At 44.5% G+C, this 21,861-nt stretch overlaps 1 protein-coding gene and 1 long non-coding RNA gene across 2 annotated transcripts in view; both read left to right on the top strand.

The window, feature by feature from the left end:
* LOC148888071 (cell adhesion molecule 2-like) overlaps positions 1-21,861 on the top strand; it is a 185,287-nt gene that overhangs the window by 83,726 nt on the left and 79,700 nt on the right. The gene's annotated exons all lie outside the window — the stretch shown is intronic.
* On the top strand, positions 11,026-20,356 carry LOC148888072 (uncharacterized). The gene is made up of 5 exons (XR_016117197.1): positions 11,026-13,275; positions 13,868-13,936; positions 14,109-14,141; positions 17,196-19,833; positions 19,930-20,356. It is a non-coding gene; the product is annotated as an uncharacterized LOC148888072 (long non-coding RNA).

Raw genomic sequence — 21,861 nt, 5'->3', positions numbered from 1 at the left:
CTTTCTTCATCTTACCCCAGACATGTTCAATAACATTCATGTCTGGTGACTGGGCTGGCCAATCCTGGAGCACCTTGACCTTCTTCGCTTTCAGGAACTTTGATGTGGATGAGAAGGAGCACTGTTGCAGAATTTGCCCTCTCTTGCAGTTTGGAATGTAACGAGCAGCAAGAATTTCTTGATTCTTCATGCACACCCCCATACTGGATGTAACCCCAAACCATGATTTTTCCTCCACCAAACGACTGTTTTCTAGGTGAATCTTGGATCTAAAGAGTTTGATGTTTCTCTTTATTTGTAAGTAGGTTCGTTGTGAGATCTCCCAGGCAGGTGACATGCAGAGATTGATCATGGCGTGGAGTCGAGCAAGTCGTGCTGTCAAACTCTGTGCGATGCTGAGCAGGTGTCTGCGAGCTGCATGTGTCTGGGTCTGAGAATGTTCTTCTTCTTGTTGCCAGTCAGCGAGTTTAGTGGCAGGGCAGCCTCGGCACAGTTCGGGATGAAGCGGCGGTAGAAGTTTACCATCCCGAGGAATTGTTGTAATTGGGTTACCGTCTCGGGTGTGGGAAAGTCACGGATAGCCTGCACCTTGCCAGGTAGAGGACGTACTCCTTTGCCATCGACTAGGTGGCCGAGGAACTTGATCTTGGGTTGCCCAGAAACGCACTTGTCGGAGTTGACGACCAGGCCGTGCTCGTCCAGACGCTTGAAGACCGTTTTCAGGTGCTGCAGGTGCTCCTCTTGGGAGTCGCTGGCGATGAGGATGTCGTCGATGTAGGCACAGCAGAAGTCAAGACCGCGGAGGACAGAGTCGATGAAGCATTGAAAAGTCTGAGAGGCGTTCCGGAGGCCGAATGGCATGGGCAAGAACTCCAACGAGCCAAATGGGGTGGTGACGGCCGTCTTCGACACATCCTCTTTCGCGACAGGGATGTGGTGGTAGGCTCTTACCAGATCGACGGTGGAGAACACTGTTTGTCCGTGGAGGAAGGACACGCAGTCGTGGATGTGAGGAAGAGGGTAGCGGTCAGGAACTGTGACGAAATTCAGCGCACGGTAGTCACCGCGGGGACGCCAGTCGCCCACCTTCGCCATGGGGACCATGTGCAGCGGGGAGGCCCATTTACTGTCCGATGGACGGATAATACCGAGCTGAAGCATGTGGTTGAATTCGGCTTCAGCAATCCGTTGTTTCACTGGGGCAAGGCGGCGAAAGCGTTGAAACTTCGCGGGACCAGCGGTCACCATGTGGTGAACAATGACGGGGGCAGGTAGGGTCGTCCGACTGGTGTTGGTTAGGTCGGTTGCGGCTTGGGCTGCACTCTCGAATGGTGATTACGGCAGCGTTCTCGACTGTGGCTGTATTCCCGGATTTCGGTTCGCAGGGCACGCATCTCGTCGATGAGCAGTTGGAGAGCATCAGTCGAGGGCCCTGGCATCGGAGGAAGCTGCATGGCAGAAACGGTAGGCTGCCGCGCGTACGCCTCTGCAACTTTGTCGGCGAGGGCGACCAACTCCTGCAAGGTGGAGTCAGGTGATGTTGTTGCCAGGACTGCTTGGATCATCGGGGGCAGCTTCTCTATGAAGATGTTCCGCAGGAAAAAACGAGCCGGATGCGCTCAGAAGAGCCGTTAGGAGGTGAGCCGTTCTGGGAGGTGCACACGTCTGCCGCTCCGGGTCGTTCGGCCACACGGAAAGGCCAGGTACAAAGAAGGTCGATCACCAGACATGGGGGGCATTGTTGGGAAGGTGGTCGACGTCGATGTTCGAGAGCACGGGGCAACGTGTGCTCTCCGACTGCCGGTTTGAGTCAGTCGATGGAGACTGTATCCTCGCGGCCGTTGATTTGAATCCAGAACGTCTTCTCACCACGGGAGAGGACGGAATACGGGCCAACGTAAGGGGGCTGGAGGGGCTTGCGCACCCGATCACACCGCATGAAGACATGCGTACATGTCTGGAGTGCGGGATCCACCTGCGTCGGTCGGTACGATGTTCGCGGCGGCCAGGGCCGCAGAGCCAGCGCAAACTGCCGGAGGCGGGTGAGCAGATCATTGACGTCGATAGTCGTTGCGTCGGTCAGGTTGAGCAGCTCACCAGGCAGTTGTAAACTGGCGCCATATACCAGCTCCGCTGGAGTCGAGTTGATGTCGGGTTTTAGCGTGGAGCGGATGCCCAGCAACACTGGAGGCAGGTTATCCACCCAGTGTTCGGCATTGTCGGAAGACATCAGGGAGGCCTTCAGTTGGTGATGGAAGCGCTCAACCATGCCGTTCGCAGCTGGGTGGTAGGCCGTCGTCCGGTGTCGTTCACATCCCAGAAACTTGCACAGCTTGCCAAATAGTGCAGACTCGAACTGGGCTCCACGATCGGTGGTGATGGACTTCAGTGATCCAAAGCGGGCGACCCAGTGTTGGAGGAAGGCACCGACAACAGCTTCGAACCCACAGTCGGACAAGGGAAGGGCTTTGCACCATCGGGTGAAACGGTCAATGCAAGTCAACAAGTACCGGAAGCCACGGGAGGGGGGAAGGAGTCCGACAAGATCTATGTGGACTTGACTGAACCGGCCGTTCGGCGTGTCAAAAATTCCCACGGGTGACTTCGTATGGCGCTGGTCCTTTGAGCGTTGGCATCGTAGACAGCCGCGCACCCAGTCTCGCGCATCCCTCTGCAGTCCTTTCCAGGAAAACCTTTTCGCCAGCAACTTGGTCGTACCACAAATTCCAGGATGAGAGAGACTGTGCAGAGAGTTGAACACCTTTCGCCGGAAGGAGTCTGGAACCAGTGGTCGAGGGACGCCGTCGGACTGGACGTACAGGATTGTGCAGCCAGAGTTAGGGAGAGGGACAGCGATGATGTTGGGGTCGTTGGCATGGTCGGTCAGACCTTCTCGTACCTGGGCTGCTGCCATCTCGTCGTAGTCAAGACCGTCTGGGAACTGGATCTCGTTGATCTCAACCCAAGAAAGGGCATCTGCGACCTCGTTTTGAGCCCCCTGGACGTGGCGAAACTCAAGGTCAAATTGCGAGAGGTAGTCCAAGTGCCAAACTTCTCGCTCCAGGTACTTCGTCGATGCCGAGGGGATGGCGGAAGGAGTGGCTTGTGGTCGGTAAAGATGATGACACGGCCACCCTCGATGAAGTGCCGGAAGTGCTTCACGCTAAGGTAGACGCCAAGAAGTTCCCGGCCAAAGGTGGAGTACCGGCGTTCGGCCGGCTGGAGGGCCTTGGACAAGAAGGCGATGGGTCGAGAGTCACCATTAAAGCCGTCGTGGAGAACCGCACCGATTGCAACCGTGGAGGCGTCAACCATGAGAGACAACTGACCATCGGGGCTTGGGTGAGCTAGGAGTGTTGCATAGGAAACGAGATCCTTCAGCCGTTGAAAAGCCTTTAATTGCTCGGAGAGGTCGACAGCAATGTTCTTCTTCTTGTTGCCAGTCAGCGAGTTTAGTGGCAGGGCAGCCTCGGCACAGTTCGGGATGAAGCGGCGGTAGAAGTTTACCATCCCGAGGAATCGTTGTAATTGGGTTACCGTCTCGGGTGTGGGAAAGTCACGGATAGCCTGCACCTTGCCAACTAGAGGGCCTACTCCTTTGCCATCGACTAGGTGGCCAAGGAACTTGATCATGGGTTGCCCAGAAACACACTTGTCGGAGTTGACAACCAGGCCGTGCTCGTCCAGACGCTTGAAGATCATTTCCAGGTGCTGCAGGTGCTCCTCTTGGGAGTCGCTGGCGATGAGGATGTCGTCGATGTAGGCACAGCAGAAGGCCGGAGGCCAAATGGCATGCGCAGGAACTCAAACGAGCCAAATGGGGTAGTGACGGCCGTCTTCGACACATCCACTTTCGCGACAGGGATCTGGTGGTAGGCTCTTACCAGATCGACGGTGGAGAACACTGTTTGTCCGTGGAGGAAGGACACGCAGTTGTGGATGTGAGGAAGAGGGTAGCGGTCAGGAACTGTGACAAAATTCAGCGCACGGTAGTCACCGCGGGGACGCCAGTCGCCCACCTTCGCCATGGGGACCATGTGCAGCGGGGATGCCCATCTACTGTCCGATGGACGGATAATACCGAGCTGAAGCATGTGGTTGAATTCGGCTTCGGCAATCCGTTGTTTCGCCGGGGCAAGGCGGCGAAAGCGTTGAAACTTCGCGGGACCAGCAGTAACAATGTGGTGAACAACGTCGGGGGCAGGTAGGGTCGTCCGACTGGGGTTGGTCAGGTCGGTTGCGGCTTGGGCTGCGCTCTCGAATGGGGCCGCGTCCGTGATTACGGCGGCGTTCTCGACTGTGGCTGCGTTCCCGGATTTCGGTTCGCGGGGCACGGATCTCGTCGATGAGCAGTTGGAGAGCATCAGTCGAGGGCCCTGGCGTCGGAAGAAGCTGCATGGCAGAAACGGTAGGCTGCCCCGCGTACGCCTCCGCAACTTTGTCGGCGAGGGCGGCCAACTCCTGCAAGGTGGAGTCGGGTGGGTTGTTGCCAGGACTGCTTGGATCATCGGGGACAGCTTCTCTATGAAGACAGGAAACTCTGGTCCTTGATGCTGTTGCCCGCCACCGTCTCGAGGCATTGCAGGAGCTGGGAGGGCCGGCTGTCTCCCAGCTCGACGTCATGCCTCAAGGCTGTGTACCTCATGTGTTCCATGAGGGTGGTGTGCCTCAGGATTTCCTGTTTCAGGGCCGCGTAAGGATTCTCGGCCGGAGGGTCAAACGACCAGCCAACTCCGGAGTGAGGGCTGCGACCACATAGTGGAATTTGCTGGTCTCCTGGGTGATGGCACGGTTGACGAATTGGGAGTCAACCACTTGGAACTCCAGAGCTCCATGTCATCGTGCCTGGGGGGAAGGGGGGGGGGGGGTTTGAGGGAGACGGCGGAAATCTGGTCTCTTTCCATTAGGAGAGTTGATTGGGCTGAGGAGGAGAAGAAAAAAAATCCTCCTGGCTGGCTCGCCAATAAAGATGTTTCTCTTTATTTGTAAGTTGGTTTGTTGTCAGATCTCCCAATCTCCCAGGCAGGTGACACGCAGAACTTGATCGTGGCGTGGAGTCGAGCAAGTTGTGCTGTGAAACTCCGTGTGATGCTGAGCAGGTCTCTGCGAGCTGCGTGTCTGTCTGGGTCTGAGTCCGAGATGAGTCTGATTCTCTCTGTCCCGCAACGGCTACTTTTATACAATTTTCAAGCGTGTGACATGTGTCAGGCTGAGACGCACTTCAAGGAGACCAAGGGCTTGAAAGACATCAAAGCCGCGGTGCGCACCGGTGACGCCACAGGTCCATGTGGGTTCCAACAGGTCTTCTGCAGTATTTGCGGCGATTGGGATGCAGTTCAATGGACGATTCATCAGAAAAATCAACCTTCTGCTACTTTTCCACTGTCCATCGTTTCTGCAAGCTGTGGGCTTGAGCAAATGCAACACGATTGTTTCGTTGTCTTCTGTTTAATGCTAGTTTCTGAGCACAAACTAGGCCATAGAGACCACTGCGTGAGAGAAGTCCACAAACTGTCCTTGTAGATCAGGGGTGGGCAAACTTATTGACTGGCGGGCCATAATGGGTTCTAAAATTTGACAGAGGGGCCGGCCAGGCCAGGAGCATATGGAGGCAGTGTTTGGGCCGGATATACTAAAGCATTAAATGCAGTGTGTGCGAACCTCAGCACAGTAAGCACACTACAACCCAATTTATTAAATGTCTTTCTAACGTGGAAAATAGCCCTTAGCAGTTCAAACATTTGCCTCATGGAATATGCAAGATATGGCATTTACATACTATTTCGCGGATACCTGGAATATAAGGCCAGCAACTTTTCAGAGTTGTCTGCCCTGGTGTCCGCTAGCTTTTTGTCATGAGTCAGTTTTTACTATAATTTGGCCAAGTTCGGTGGGCCGGATTAAAAATCCTGACGGGCCGTATGTGGCCCGCGGGCCGTCGTTTGCCAATGTCTGGTATAAGCCATAATAATCAAAATTCTCACAAATAAAACCTCAAAATATCTTGCAAATCATGTTATGAGTAAATAATATATTCATTTCACCTTTTAAATTGAATCACTTAAACGAATGAATGTTTTCACAAGATTCAAATTTTCTGAGTTTTACCTGTATATGATCAACTTCTCTGAAACAAGAATATGCGTCAAGGATCCTCAGTCTTGGGCTTGACCTTGCATATTTCTTGGAGTTTGATGTGGTCTTGTTGGCTCTCTGTAATTTGTGAAGCTAGAAAAAACCCCAAGCAACAAATTTAACCATCAAAAGATGCAGTGTCACTGGCCATTGTGTCAATTACTATTTGCCACTTAAATTTGCTCATGCAACATTGATACTAAGGCCTACATTATCCAGGAAAATTAATTCGTAAAAAAAGCTTCATTGTCAACAATCCACAACATTGTTCAATTATGCAACACTGTTCACAAACTATGTAACACAAGTAAATATTAGATTTAGATTTAAGGCTAGCGTTGGGCTGAAATCCTAAAGTCAAAACGTAACTAACATTCACGTCTATTAGACAAAAGTACTATTGCACTCGAAAATACTAAATGAAATCCAATACACCTCTCTATAAAGTGCTATTGTGTAGATAGATATGCATACACACTGCATAGATAATGATGTAACTGTTAATGCTAACGTTAGCTGAACACACGTTTTTAGCTTGCATGAACCTAATTTGAATGTCGAACTTAGCGTTACCTAATATAGCAACGCGGGTGTCAATATATCGCAAAAGTTAAACGGAAATTACCTTTTAATATTCCGGCTGCGATGTGATCCAGTCCATCTTCTTTCATGTTGATAGTGATTCTTTTCAGGAGCGAATGATGTGTGTTGTGTTCACCAACGAGCCGGCTCTCTGTGCGTGAACGACGGGGAGGCGGCTAATTTTTTTTCAAATGAAAGTGAGATGGGGCCTGTGTCCGAGGTTCATGATCTACACCAGTGGTTGTTAAACTCAAATTCAAAGAGGGCCAATATTAAAAAAAGAAAATTGTCGAGGGCCAGACCATTTTTTTCAAAATTAATTTGTTTGTTTTTATTATCTTTAACATACAGTCAACTAATGTACTTTATTAACTATCCTAATAAATTACAACTGAATTTTTGCTTAAATACTGAAATCAGAATAGGTTTAAGAGAATAATAAAAACAAAAACTGAAAAAAACATCAGGCTTCTATATCTTTAACTTTATTCATTCTAATTGTAATTTAAATCATTTCATCACAGACATCACATCAAGGCCAACACCTAAACTATATCTCTTTCAACTTTGAATAGACGATGCCACCAGTAAATAAAATAATATTTATCCATTTTAGTTTTTTTTTCACTGCTCAGTTACTCTGGTGATGCACAAGTATACAAGCTGAATACTTGGCATCGCTTTTACATGCAAGTGCATCAATTTCTGGAGTCTGGCTCTGCACAGAGAATTCAAATTGTAGACACCTTTCGCGGTACATGTGCTGTAACATGGGGCGGCGGGCCAGATGTAATACATATTTGAAATCATTTCGCGGGCCAAATATAATTGTAGTGCAGGCCAAAATTGGCCCGTGGGCCTGAATTTGACATGTCTAATCTACATGATTTGTCTGCAAAACTGAGGGATTGCCTATGAAATGAATGTGCAAACCATGCTGTTGCAGACAAATGAGTTGTGCTAAATGGTGCTAAATGTATTGAATGGTGATGTGGTAGAATTTGGACTGATTAAGAACATGTATCTTGTCCATTTTATGCTGTATTGTTTTGAATATCAAACATTTGAAACTGTACGCTTTGACAAAGAGTTCATGGCAGACAAAGTTGAAGTCTTGCTCAGGCCACCGAGTTAGTAGATGTAGAAAACCTTGTTAATTTCAACTCATACTCCACATTCGATACTTGTCAAATATTATCTTGGGATATCATGGCATATTAGATGTTCAAATGTGGTACAAGTTATGAGATGAACAATGATTTTCAACCACTGTGCCGCGGCACAGTAGTGTGCCGTGAGAGATCAAGAGCTCACATTTGAAAACACATATTGATGAAAAGGTTTCTTCAGCTGTTCTTCAGCATTTCGCTTCATGCCGGACGTTTCGCTTCATCTCCAAGAAGCTTCGTCAGCTTCTTGGAGATGAAGCGAAACGTCCGACACCTTCAAAGAAGTACAGATGACGGCTGAAGAAACCTTTTCATCGATGGACCACTCCTGTACGACTGAGAGCTTACACAGACATCTCATCTCATTTTCCGTACCGCTTATTCCTCATTAGGGTCACGGGGGTTGCTGGAGCCTATCTCAGCTGTCTTCGGGCACGGGGCAAGGGACACCCTGAATTGGTTGCCAGCCAATCGCAGGGCACACAAAGACATACAAAAGTCACTCACACTCACACGTAGGGACAATTTGGAATGGTCAATCTGCCTGACATGCATGTTTTTGGAGTGTGGGAGGAAACCGGAGGACCCGGGGAAAACCCACGCGGGTCCGGGGAGAACATGCAAACTCCACACAGGGAGGCCGGACCGGGACGCGAACCGGCGACCTCTGCACTGTGAAGCCGGTGTGCTAACCACTCGACTACCGGGCCGCCCGCTTACACAGACATAAAACACATATTAATCATTTTCTGCAATCATTGTCATTGTCCAGTGTCCATGCTGTAAACACTAGGGGGGTAATTAAATATTTGTCCATGTGGCAACATGTAGCCGATCGTCTCGTTCCTCCGAGAAACTTAATGATGCATGTGAGAGGTCGTGGTGACAGTCAAGGAGTTAAAGGAGTTAGGAGTAAAAAGGGCAACTGCAAACTCCGAATTGGGTTGTGTACAAGATTCTGACCCGGATGAAGGCCCTAGTATTAGTGTTGGGGAAAATAAAGCAAAGACGATGACCTTAAGGCAACATAGTGAAAGCTATCTTTCGTATGGATTTATTTTGATCGGCAATGAGACAACACCTTCTCCATTATGCCTGTTGCGTGGCGAGAAGCTGCCTTTCCAGCAGCTCATGTATGTTGTTTTTCTACTTTCATTCCTTTCATCACTTTGCTGCTGTGAAATGTAAATTTCTCCACTGTGAGACTAATAAAGGCAAATCCAATCCAACAGCGCCATGGTGCCGAGCAATTTGAAAGAGTAGTTGAAACTAGCCAAAGAGTAGAGGTGAGCATTTGTGAACAGCAGTATGGGTTCATGCCAAAAACGAGTACGGCAGATGCAGTGCTATGTGACATTGTTGTTACGAGTTATTAAAAGTTGATATTGAACACAATTTATCATACCCCCCTTCAAAACAGACCTCAATCAAAGTTTAAAAAAAGCTGTGGCAATTTTGATCATCAGTTGAGGTCTGTTCTCACGCTCTAACCTTACTGTCTTCCCCTACGCCACTCCCGCCCACTTTCTGCAACTGTGTCTGTCTCTAATTCCCATCCCCCACTCGTTTAGAAATCAATGAGCAGACTGCCAACAAGCTAAAAACAGTCACTGCTTTGGACATTGAAACTGTATCTTATGAATTGCATCTTATAAATAAATATTTTCATTGCACTTCCATCTTAGCGTTGGATAATTATGCTGCTCTAAGAATAATTATACATTTTCATGTGAGTTTTTAAACCATGATATTAAGTTGAAAAAATGTGTAGATTATGTTGTGGGTCATTTTTACCTGTATTTCTACAGTCCAAACCATCTCAGTCTGGCCTTTCTGACATTCTCTCCAAGGCCTCTAATATGGCTTGTCCCTCTGATAATCTCATTCCTGATCCTATCCAACCTGTTCACTCCCAAAGAAAACCTCAACATCTTCAGTTCTGCTACCTCCAGCTCTGCTTCCTGTCTTTTCTTCAGTGGCACTTAAGGACCAATTATAATTTTCCATGTTAGTTTAATACATATAGTTTTATTTGCTGTACCTATGTTAGAGGTATGTGACATTGGAGTTCATATAGTTTAATTAAAACACGATGTTGCTCAAAACGTATCGTTCTCAGCCTTAAAATATACCTCAATCAAAGTTGAAAAAATACCGTGGGAGAATTCTCAGTGAGACTTGGTGACTGTTGCACTACCCCTCCCCCACTTAATTAGTGACACAGAGACTGTGCGCGTCTCCCCGCCTACGCAGCGCGGATGAAGAAAAAAAAGATTCTGCACTCTATTGCAATGCCGAAATAGTAGTTGAAACTAGCCAAAGAGTAGAGGTGAGCATTTGTGAACAGCAGTATGGGTTCATACATCTTATGAATTGTCAAGAATAATTATAAATTTTCATGTGAGTTTTTAAACCATGATATTATGTTGAAAAAATGTGTTGATTAAAGAAAGAGTAGTTGAAACGAGACAAAGAGTAGAGGTGAGCATTTGTGAATGTGTTCATGCCAAATGTGAATGTGTTCATGCCATAAAGAATACGGCAGATGCAGTGCTATGTGACATTGTTGTTACTAGTTATTAAAAGTTGATATTGAACACAATTTATCATACCCCCCTTCAAAACAGACCTCAATCAAAGTTTAAAAAAAGCTGTGGCAATTTTGATCATCAGTTGAGGTCTGTTCTCACGCTCTAACCTTACTGTCTTCCCCTCCCCCACTCCCGCCCACTTTCTGCAACTGTGTCTGTCTCTAATTCCCATCCCCCACTCGTTTAGAAATCAATGAGCAGACTGCCAACAAGCTAAAAAAACAGTCACTGCTTTGGACATTGAAACTGTATCTTATGAATTGCATTTTATAAATAAATATTTTCATTGCACTTCCATCTTAGCGTTGGATAATTATGCTGCTCTAAGAATAATTTTTTTTTTCATGTGAGTTTTTAAACCATGATATTAAGTTGAAAAAATGTGTTGATTATGTTGTGGGTCATTTTTACCTGTATTTCTACAGTCAAATAATAGTTGACATCAGCAACAACTGCATCTGAGATCTTGTAAATATACTTGAAAAGAAACAACATATTTTCTATCCGCTTCTTTTCCTTTGGGCTTTTTCCTTCAGGGGACGCCACAGCAAATCGGTGTCCTCCATCTAACCCAGTTTTGTGCATCGTCTTCTCTCACACCAGCTATCTTCATGTCCTCTTTGACAACATCCAGAAACCTCCTCTTTGGTCTTCCTCTCGGTCTCCTGCCTGGCAGTTCAAGGCTCAGCATCCTCCTCCCGATATAATCACTGTATCTCTCCTCTGGACATGTCCAAACCATCTCAGTCTGGCCTCTCTGACTTTCTCTCCAAAGCCTCTAATATGGCGTGTCCCTCTAATGTACTCATTCCTGATCCTATCCAACCTGGTCACTCCCAAAGAAAACCTCAACATCTTCATCTCTGCTTCCTTTCTTTTCTTCAGTGCCACTGTCACCACGGTTTTATACACCTTTCCTTTCATCCTAGCTGAAACCCTTCTATCACGCACCACACCTGACAAATACTGAGGAGAGATCATCCCCACAGCTTCAGAAATTTACTGGGAAGTTCTCCTGAAGTTTATCTACACATGGCGGTAAATTGAATTTGTCACGTGATATAATGACTTTGCAGTCTTTCATTCATCTTCACTACCATTCATCTTCAGACTTTGCAGTCTTTCATTCATCTTCAGTACCACATGCGTCCTCTGATTCTTCTCAGATGCTCCTCCAGGTAGTCTTCCAGGATAGACTTGCATATTCCATGCATAACTACATTTTACATCATAGGCTGCCCACATTTTCATGGCATATTTGCCAGGTTTATTGAGCAAGTGCTGTCTGAAAGTTGTCAAATCAGATCACATGAGATGTGTGGAATTTCTTTTGAGACATTGTTTCTTGAAAGATTGGCTTTACATACTCTTCATCCCACAGACATTCAGTTGCTTCTCCCCATGACCTGTGCACTCTGGCTAATAACTGAATTCCAAGGTATGCATGCAAGTCAGTCTGATCCAATGGCTTCAATTTCTCTTGAAATACATGCTTCCCCTCCAAATTTGTCTTTTCCTGGAGAATCTTTTCTATTGGTGAGGACATGGACAGCTGAAATGCTGATTGAAGAACATCAGGTGTAATTTTGGTCACAACAGAAGATGATATTCTGCCTTGACTTTGGTGTGGTGATGTTGCATGACCATTTTATCTCACCATCCTTGTCCCCTCTGCGGCTGATGATTCCCGCTTTCCTTGGTTTTTATCGAGGAGAGAGACAGCAGTAGAACTGTCCTCTGTCATCCTTGTCGTTGGATGCATTACGAAACTTATTCAAACTCTGCAATGTAACTTATTTTGCTGTACATCTTGTGAAGCTTGTTTTGGTGTGTTGGTCGAAGAGATAACATTGGATTGGATTGAATGTACCTTTATTCGTCTCGCAGTGGAGAAATGACATGAGGATGGTGACACGTCAAATCAGAGAATGTTCCTGCTCTCTATACATCTGGCTCTCTGGCAGTTAAAACAAAGTACTGTTCATCAAATAGACATGATTTTTGGGATATGAACAGCTGCTTGCTCACATTGCAGTGGATGGGTCAAAATGCTTTAAGAAAAGCTGTGTCAATTTTGATAATTATTTTTACCATTGGTCATGAATGTGAGGCCTATTTTCACACTGTAAAACCTTCGGTTCAACTGTGTGACTGTCTGCAATTCCCATCCGCCATAAAACTGCACATACAAAAAAAGTCTATTGTTTTATTTTGCCTTGGACATTGAAACTATGAAACTAACTACTATGTATATCTTATGAATGGCATTAAATAAGTAAATAATTGTGTTTCATAACACCCCCATATCAGCGTTTGATAATTATGCTTCTCTAAGAATAATTATTCTTTTTCGTGTTAGTTTAATACATATAGTTTTATTTGCTGTATTTATGTTAGAGGTATGTGTGATTGGAGTTCATACAGTTTAATTAAAACACAATCTTGCTCAAAATGTATCATTCTTAGCCTTGAAATACAATAGACCTCAATCAAAGTTGAGTTGAGTTGAGTAAACCTTCACTGTTAGACAGAGTGACTCTGCATACCCCTCCCCCACGTATTAGTTGCTCTGAGACTTTCTGCAGGATGGCGCCCACACTTTGATCAAGCAATTAAGAGCGCTCAGGCTCCAGGACGCCATGCGCACTGCGCATGAACAAAGTTTTGCAGCCCTCCCCCCTCGCCCAGGACACTGACAGTGCGTGTTCATCAATTTAATAAACTGCGAGCGCACAACCAGCCCATCAGCCCAAAGGAAAAGTGAACAGTGAGCGAATAAGATTTCGGAATTAAATCAGGTAAGGAATTCAAGTTTTGAATATTTTTCTTACAAATGTGTCATTCTAAGAAATTACTACAGGATTCGAACTTTCGTGTTTTATCAGAATGACAGTGAAAGCGTCGTCATGTTAATTGAGCAGAGAATAAAATGAAGCTGATGTAACTGATGTAGTAATAGTGTAATACGTATTGAGTGAGAAGCACGTAGCAACGTAAATCGAAACTTAAGTCCGGTCAGTATTTCAGAAGTGCCCATTTGGTCCCAATCGTTGTCGCGTCGGGCCAGCCAATAGAACGTAATTTAAACGTCACACATAAATGTAGCACAAGCGAAAAAAACGCACAGCCAAATTTGGAAGCACGATAAAAAACAAATGGCACACAATAAAAACAAAAGCACAGCTACGGTGATACCAAATGACATTTGATTTATTTACTTTGACCACCCCTGGTCACGTGTAGAGGATTTCTTTGTATTATGAGTTTTTTTTAAATACCACGTGAAGGAGCGTTATTTGTTAGATCACATGATTCACGTTGAATTCAAATGATAACCCATTTGAGCTGTACTGATGACTTTTTTTAATCCCACCACCTGAATTTTTTTAGGTTATCAAAATATCTTATATTATTTTGGATAAGGACCTGGAGAATAACATCAAGAAAATGACTACCCAGGTATGTTTCAGGACAATTTCGCACACTTTTTATTGGAATTGATAGTTTAGTGTAAATTAAATGCACTATCAATTTGAACGTGACCATCATTCTTATTTTGTTTGTGTTCCGTTAACTGACATTGTTTTTCTTTAGCACCTGAATATTAATCTATTTACTTTTATTGCATTAGGCCCAGCAAGATGATGTCAACACAGCAATTCAGGTACATTTCAGTATTACTATTTTGTTGCACACTTCCATTTAATGTGTATCTACTGTGTATCTAAGTTTTTTTACTTGTTGTAAATGCTTAATACAGTAAAGGAATGTTTTCTTGGACCAAAATATTAACGACAACAAAAACAATTCAAAATACTTGAACACATGCACTATTGGATGAATTTCAAAGTTTTGCTAATAACAAAAATCACTCCATACATTCTTAACAATAGCTATGACGTTTTACTGTGAAAAATGGTGTATTTGAGTATTCCATGCTATCTTTTATTTCAGTGATTCACTTAATACACTTTTTGTAGCACCAGACATGAAAATGAAAATGAACATAAAGAAAACATGGTGGTGTCAAATTTTCTTCCATGGCTATATGCGCCTGTGGTTACAGCCAAAGACAGTGTCTTACCATCTATGTAATGTAACGTTGCAAAAACACAACGTAAAATACAAATCAATTTCCAGAACACAAAGTACTTTGGACAAATTACTATATTGCGACCCCTTATCAACACAAAGGTTATATGGATCAACAAAAGCTCTGCATTTAGGCTGAAAAAACTTATATTAGGTGAGATGCATATTGTCAAAGTCAAAGTCAGCTTTATTGTCAAACGTGCTAATATGCATGACATACAGCACAAATGAAATTAATGTCCTCTCGGACCCAGCGTGCAAGACATGCAAGGCACTTATAACGTGGCTAAAAGACATACAATTGACAACAGACAATACTTATAATTTCCTTATGTAAAGTGAGGTAGTGTCGTCTAGAAAGTGAGGCAGTGACGTATGTAAAGTGAGGTAGTGACATATGTAAAGTGAGGAAGTGACGTACATAAAGTGACGTAATGTCGTAATTGCAAAAACAAACAACTAGAAAGGGTTGAAGTGAGGTCTTGTCTAATGAGAAATAACAAAAAATAGAGTTCAGGATGATCGTACAGCATGTAGCGTGTAGTCAGAGTTCGGTGAGTGTGGCAGTGGGAAGGGGCAGGCTGGGCAGGGCTGGGAGGGAGTTGAGTCTCCGGACTGCCTGGTGGCAGAAACTGTCCTTGAGCCTGCTCGTCTTGGCTCGGAGACTCTGCAGTCTCCTACCCGATGGCAGCAGGCTGAAGAGGCTGTGGGAGGGGTGTGTGGGATCGCCAGCGATCCTGATGGCTCTGCGGGTGAGGCGGGTGTTGTAGATGTCCTGAAGGGGGGGGAGAGAGACACCGATGATCTTCTCAGCTGTCCTCACGATGCGCTGCAGAGTCTTACGGCAGGACATGGTGCAGGCGCCGTACCACACGGTGATACAGCTGGTCAGGATGCTCTCGATGGTACCGCGGTAGAAGGAGGTCATGATGGGGGTCGGGGCTCCAACCCTTTTAAGCTTGCGGAGGAAGTACATGCGCTGGTGGGATCTCTTGGTGATTGATGCCGTGTTGTGGCTCCAGGACAGGTCTTCGGATATGTGCACTCCCAGGAACTTGGTGCTGCTCACTCTCTCCACTGCAGCACCGTCTATGGTTAGTGGAGCATGCTGGGGGCGCACTCTCCTGAAGTCCACAACAATCTCCTTCGTCTTCTCCACATTCAGACGGAGATTGTTGTCCTTGCACCACGTGGCCAGGCGGCTGACCTCGTCCCTGTAGGCTGTCTCCTCGTCGTTGTTGATGAGCCCCACCACAGTCGTGTCATCCACAAACTTTATGAAGAGGTTGGAGCTGGGTGATGATGGTGAGCAGTCGTGCGTGAGCAGAGTGAAGAGGAGGGGGCTCAGCACACACCCCTGGGGGGCCCTGTGTTCAGCGTGATGGTGCTGGAAGTGTTGTCGCCAACTCTGACTGCCTGTGGTCTCCCCGTCAGGAAGTCCAGCAGCCAGTTGCACAGGGAGGTGCTGATCCCCAGTTTGCTCAGTTTATCGGTGAGCTATTGGGGGATGATTGTGTTGAATGCTGAGCTGAAGTCGGTGAACAGCATTCTGACGTAGGAGTTTCTGGTCTCCAGTTGGGTGAGCGCTGTGTGGAGAGCAGTGGAGATGGCATCATCGGTCGAGCGGTTGGGCCGATATGCAAACTGGAAGGGGTCATGGCTGGGGGGGAGGGCAGCCTTGATGTGGTTCATAACTAGCCGCTCGAAGCACTTCATGAGGATGGGAGTGAGTGCGACCGGGCGGTAGTCATTGTGGCAGGTGGGGGACGACTTCTTAGGGACCGGGATAATGGTGGTGGCTTTGAGGGAAGTGGGCACAACAGCCTGGCTCAGAGATGTGTTGAAGATGTCCGTGAAGACATCTGTGAGCTCCACAGCGCAGTCTCTCAGAACACGGCCAGGAATGCCGTCGGGACCCGGGGTTTTTCGTGGGTTGGTCCCTCTGAGGGATCGCCTCACGCTGTCCTGGGACAGTGTCAGCACCTGTTCGCCGGGAGGTGGTGCGGTCTTCTGTGCTGGAGTGCTGTTGTCTGCCTCGAAGCGGGCGAAGAAGTCGTTCAGCTGATTCAGCAGAGTGGTGGAGTTCTCACAGGTCTGTGGAGAGGGCTTGTAGTCTGTGTAGTCTGTGTAGTCTACAGTATATGTTTGTTTAGCTTTTCGTTCTTTTCTGGCATCTTTTTAATGATAAATTGCAGTTGTGGCACTCTATTGGCCAGACAGAAATGAACATACGCTTTAATTAAAAACAAGACATAATACGCTGAAAGAGTTAAAATAAATATTGTAATTATATACAGAAATTGCCGATTAATAAATCTATGAAAATATTGCCCTGAGTACAGCTCACATGGAAAATTGTTTCCTCCGCAATCCATACCAGCCATCATTGTTATTTGTTTGCAGAATACTTGGAAATCAGTCTCTTATTGTGACGCAGCTAATTCGCTAAATGTGTAGTGGCAACTAACTACCATGGAGGACTTGTTAATATATACGATTAATATTTTATCCCACAGGCAGTCCTCATTATGACCTATCTCATCATATAAACATAAATCAGTACTACTTAGTAGTATTATTTGCAATGGTATTTTCGGATCTTTTTACTTTTTTATATTTATAACAGATGGACAATCCCACTGAAGAGAGCGATTTTTCTGACTTGGACAGTCATTCTGGATCAGATGTGGAATACAAACCTACCTATACATCATCCACTGATTCGAGTGTTGATGAAGAGATATCCCTTCCAAAGGTAAAAAATATGCCCTGTCATGACACATACAATGAAGACTCTACAAGTCAACAGACATATGGAGCAGACCAGCGTAGAGTCGCGTCTGCAATTAGAAAACAAAGTAACCCATTAACCTATGTTCAACGAAAAAACAAAAAAACAAAAGATGAGCAAAGAAGATCCATCTGTAACCATAAAAACGTGTTCAAGAAAAGAAGGCAAACGCGTTTGGGACAAAAGGCATTATTGTTTCTACTGTGGCCAATCAAATTTGAAGATGGCAAGACATTTAGAAAGGAAACATATGGAATTTAAAGAAGTTGCTTTCACGTTCAGCTTTCCATCAGGATCCAAAAAAAGAAAGTCCCTATTGGAACAGCTTCGGAACAAGGGAGACTTCAAACATAACAGCACGGTTCTAAAAGATGGACAAGGGGAACTTGTCACATGGAAGCAGCCAACCGATGCCGCCTCCACCGATGATTATTTGCCCTGCCCATCATGTTATGGGTTGTTTTTAAAAAATGTCTGTGGAAACATCATTCAATTTGTAGAGCAAGAGAGCTATGCAAAGACGACAAGCGAAGGAAAGGAAAGAGGGTCCAAAATATTGCTGCCAGTCTCCTCCCAACAGCCGCATCATCAGAGGGATGTGAAACAATTATCAATAACATGAGACAAGATCCTGTATCGTTTCACATACGAAAGGATTTCCTAATTTGCAAGTATGGCGAATCACTGTATTCCAAACATGGCCGTGTCAAGTCCAAGCACCAGTACATTGCGCAACGAATGAGGGAATTGGGACGGTTCATGCTTATTGCTAAAAAAATGGATAAGACCATCGCGGGTCTGCAGGATTTGTGTACGCCTTTAAAGTTTAACACTGTTATAAATGTCGCAAAGAAACTCACTGCGTTCAGTCCAGGGGAAAATGAATATGGGAAATCCTCCACAGCTCTTAAATTAGGATTTTGTTTGAAAGGAGCAGTGGAAGTCCTTATTGGACAGACTCTGATGGAGGACCTGGCAGAGAGAAAGGCAAAAAAATTTCTGGAACTCCTCGAAAAAAAACTGGAAAAACCATGTATCAGTCAGTGCTCATCAAACAATAGATGAAAAAAGATGGAATAAACAAGATGATATTCCTCTTACCAAGGATGTCATCACACTCAGGGACCACCTTAGAGTGGTTGAAGAGGAGGCAAAGGCCGAATTGACCCAAGGGATGAGTTTAGGTGCTTTTCGTAAATTGAATGAATCTGTTCTGGCACAAATGATTGTTTTTAACAAGCGGCGTGAAGGGGAAGCATCACGTTTGACTTTCGAGACCACCAAAATGCCAGCACAAATCCAGTCAATCAGGACATTTTTGAAACACTTTCACCATTGGAAAAAGAGTTAAGCAAGCTCTTAACTCGCATTGAAGTCCGGGGCAAAAGGGGCAGAAAGGTCCCAGTGTTTTTTACAGAAAGAATGTAGGAGTCCATCAACGTTTTAATTCAAAGGCGACAAGATGCAGGGATACCTGCTGAGAATCCTTATCTTTTTGCAAGACCAGGTGCAATGACAAATATCCGGGGATGTGACTGTCTGAGCAAATTTGCGAAAGAAAGCAACGCAGAAAACCCTCATTTCCTAAGGTCTACCAAACTGAGGAAACAGGTTGCGACACTGTGTCAGCTGTTGGAGCTTAGTGAACAGGAATTGGAACAAGTCGCAAGGTTCATGGGACACGACATCAGAGTGCACCGAGATTTTTATAGACAGACTGATAAAACTTTTCAAATTGCAAAAATCAGCAAGCTGCTTTTTGCAATGGAGCAAGGCACTGGAACACTTAGTGGAAAGAATCTTGACACCATTAAATTATCTTTTTCTGGTAAGCATTCACTGAAATGTCATCATATTTAAAAAAAAAATCATTTTGAGACTGGCATATGACTGTTCGTATGCCAAGGTAAAAGTTTCAAAAATGTAACGTTCGTAAACCGAAAATTGAAAATGTCTTTGGTTTATTTCAAATGGTTTTGTATACTTTGGCAATCTAGTTAAATCAGGCCCTATCAATTTTAGATTTTGACCCCTTTTCAGACACAAGGGGGCCACTTTTTTTAATTTCCCAGATGCATCCCTGTAGAATTCCAAATGATTCCTTTTGAAATGGCTCCCTGTCCCACCATAACAAGTGCAAGGTGTCATTTTGCTTGTTTTACTTTAAGGTGACGTGACAAAAAAAACGAGCAAAGCGCTGTCATGGCAAACGGAATAGAACTTCTGACTCAGATGGTAAACTGGAAGCTTTTTTTGGCTATTAGTCTTACCTTGAGGTATTGGTTCGCACTAACTTTTAATTTTGGATCCAGAAATATTTTTTTTTTCTCCATAATTTAACAAGTTAAAATGCATGCACCGTATTTGCCCATGAGTGTCAAATTAGCAATGTCTCCTTTCTTTGTAGATTTGAGTCCAAGAAAAAAAATTGCTTCCAAAGAGCATGAAAAATCAAAGTCAGAGAAAAAGAAAGGTAAGTCTATTTATTTTATGTATATAATCCACACTGTAATGCTGCCACAAGTGGTCTTTGTGAGTATCATTAAATTGCAATTGTCATCATATTTAGGGTCTCCCAGAGTAAATTTGAGGAGACCGTGGAGTGAAGAAGAAAAGGCTGCTGTGGAAAAACACATGAAGAGACTGATAAAAGGGCATCAAGTGCCTGGGAAAGAACAGTGTACTGACTGCATTAAGAAAGAGCCGCAGACTTTGGCTCAAAGATCCTGGAAAGACATAAAGAACTTTGTCCACAACAAAATTGTGACACTCAAAAGAAGATCCACTTCTCGGGTTCTTCAGTTTTAATGATACAACAAATTTGTTTTGATGTGCATGCCTTTTTCTTCACAAATATGCACTTTAGTACATGTTCTAGTTTCTTACAAGAGTATTTAATTTTGTATTATATTCCCTTTTACTGTTGTTAAAAATGTTTTGCTTCAGGACAGATTTCATGTTGACATCATGTTAAAATAAAGTTTTAGTTTATTTGATTTGGTTATGGAAATTCATTGAGCAAAAGCATGAGTCACTTTACCAAAGTAGTTATGATACAGCAATCGACCAGACCAGCTTCCGATTGATATGAACATATAAATAAGGAATTCCATTTATTTTAAGTTAAAACTATCAAGTTATTCATTAAACAGTCTCTCTCTCTCTCTCTCTCTCTCTCTCTCTCTCTCTCTCTCTCTCTCTCTCTCTCTCTCTCTCTCTCTCTCTCTCTCTCTCTCTCTCTCTCTCTCTCTCTCTCTCTCTCTCTCTCTCTCTATATATATATATATATCGATACTATTTCTATGCACGCACGGAGAAAATTACATGCAAACAGGGTCGGATATATCGATAGTCCCGGTTATATCGATATTTTTTCGGACTCCCTTGAATATCGATATAACGAGACGTTACTGTATATATATACACACAATTAAAATACAAAATGTCTGCCGTGTAATTGTAGGTGATAATGAGAGGTAAAAGTTGACACAAAAAGTGGTTTGAAAACTGAACTGAATCAACCAAACAAAAAAATTAAATAAATAAAACGATGTTTCGAACATAATTCACTATATGAGTGAGGTCCCGGGATTTACCCATTCGGACCTCACTTGTCTAGTGATTCCACTCTCAAGTCCACTTCTTATTGCTTTGTTTTTTAAACAAGTTGAAGTGGGAAATGCAGTTAGGGGGACATCTAGTGTTCAAATATAACACTGGTTCTTCTCTAAACTTATCAGAAAGGGTGGTCCTCACTCCTGATGTGGAGTTACCCGGACCTCACAAAGTCGTTCAAACAGGAATGTGTGTGTGTGTGTGTGTGTGTGTGTGTGTGTGTGTGTGTGTGTGTGTGTGTGTGTGTGTGTGTGTGTGCTCGTGGGTGTGTGTGCTGTGTTTTTGTGGATGTAGGTTTTTATTTTTTGGGAGAGACGTTTGTGAGTATTTTCTGTTCAGTGGGACCTGTTTGCCCCCAAAAGTGGGAGCTGGGTTGAAATGGTCCCAACAGATTGATTGATGTGCCTGCTCATTGCAAACAGTTTATGGAAAGTCCAAACCATCAACACAAAAGGATCCTGCGAAACAAAAATTCCAAAAGCCAGTAGAAAGATTTATTTATTGATTCATTTTTAAATTAGACCGGAAAAGAAAGCAATTTGGCCGAATGAAAGTTGTCACGATTTGCAAAGTGCTGGTGTACCTCAAAAATGGAGGGAGGAGCAGGGTGTATTTTACGAATTGTATTAAATAAAGTCAGACAACATATATATATATATATATATATATATATATTTTTTTTTTGCTTTGCAACAAACAGGCTACCGTAGGTTTTCCTCGACTGGCTTAACTCCGCGAATCCTGTCGGCTTCTTACGCGATAAAACAACAAATACGGCCATCAAAATACACTCCAAGGAAGCAGTCGTTCTTAAATATCTTGCTGAATTAAAGTGATTCACATACGGTTGGATTTTCAATATTCACGCTGACTTATTTGGCACTTT

Source organism: Hippocampus bargibanti, linkage group LG14, assembly GCF_051943395.1.
Source record: "Hippocampus bargibanti isolate YZ-2025 linkage group LG14, ASM5194339v1, whole genome shotgun sequence".
NCBI lineage: Eukaryota > Metazoa > Chordata > Actinopteri > Syngnathiformes > Syngnathidae > Hippocampus > Hippocampus bargibanti.
The sequence above is the reverse complement of the archived record's forward strand: the minus strand, read 5'-3'. Positions and strand labels throughout refer to the sequence as shown.